A 1263-nucleotide genomic window follows, 5' to 3' on the forward strand; every position below is an offset into this window, starting at 1 on the left:
TTGTGAAAGTGAGGACTTGAAGCACTTGCCGATGAAGATCAAGGACTGCAACCTGCACTATGGATTACAACTCATGAGTAGGAAAAGATAGCATTAGTTTGCCATACCAATAATACCATCATAAAAGAAAAATTGAGAAGTGTTACTTAGAAATGTTATCTGAGAAAATAAATTATTGCCACAATGATACATGAATGTGTTTTATGCATTGGAAAAGCACATTGATTGCTTCTCGGCCTTTTGGCTAAGATCATGTGTAGTATCTGTTCTTATCAGTTTCACAGCTGGCATGTCCTTTATGCGAGGGCAATATATTAAATGGGTTTTTGCAGCAGGGAGCTGGAATAGGAGCTCGCTCCGTCTGCTCCACGCACGGACCTGGTATTGCAGTGCTTCCAGGAACGGTGCGCTCATCGGGGGCTTCTAAACGGGGAAAAAGGCAAAGCACAGTATTCATATTATAGTTCATCATGCCTTCAATACGTAATTGAGTGTTACTTAGGTCTTACTCGGTGGGGAGCCCGGGAGCCCTGGCGGCATAGTGGCTATGGGTTGGGCAGTGATCCACTTGGTTCGTAGTTCAAACTCATCCACAGCTCTGCAGGAGAAAGACTGAGCTTTATATAGTAACTGTCTTGGAATCCCACAGCGATTGCTGTGCGGCAGCACTAACTCGATGGCAGTAAGTCTGGCTTTGGTATTTGTTGGAGGACAAATGCTTCTTGTTAAATCTTCAATTAAAATACACTAACATTGTATTTATCAGACGGTCTTGTAATGAATACGTTTTGTCTGTAGTTTGTAGCACTCACATTAATTATTCCTAAGCTTTACAAAGTTATTTTATGCTCTTTTCTCACCTTTCCAAAGTGAGAATAGCTAATATTCCTTGCTTTAAAATATGTGTTGTATTGTCTTTTGAGAAGAACATCTAAACCCCTTAAATCTCATGTGCTTTTTGAAGTTTCTGAGAGTTAAGGTTATTTTAGGAGTTTATGATGTCTTTAATTACTAGTACATAGAGGATATCTTTTATTACTATTACATAGATGATATATTTAATTACTATTACTTAAGATATGGATTTATTTCATTATATTATTCCTCTCTCTGTGTAACATAATAAAATTTTCATTTTGTATAGTTTCTTTCACATCTCTAAGTCCCTAAAATCTTTCTAATTCATATATTAAAAATATACATATATACATGCATTTTCCCCCTGGTGTTTTAGATATGGTTGCAAAATGATAAATCCTAGCT

The 1263-nt window shown here is 36.9% G+C and overlaps 1 non-coding gene across 1 annotated transcript; it reads left to right on the forward strand.

Annotated features, from left to right (window-relative positions):
- The first annotated feature begins 224 nt into the window (after positions 1–224).
- On the forward strand, positions 225–415 carry LOC142443909 (U2 spliceosomal RNA). Its single transcript, XR_012783634.1, has one exon. It is a non-coding gene; the product is annotated as a U2 spliceosomal RNA (small nuclear RNA).
- The last annotated feature ends 848 nt before the right edge of the window (positions 416–1263 follow it).

This window comes from Tenrec ecaudatus, chromosome 3, assembly GCF_050624435.1.
Source record: "Tenrec ecaudatus isolate mTenEca1 chromosome 3, mTenEca1.hap1, whole genome shotgun sequence".
Lineage (NCBI taxonomy): Eukaryota > Metazoa > Chordata > Mammalia > Afrosoricida > Tenrecidae > Tenrec > Tenrec ecaudatus.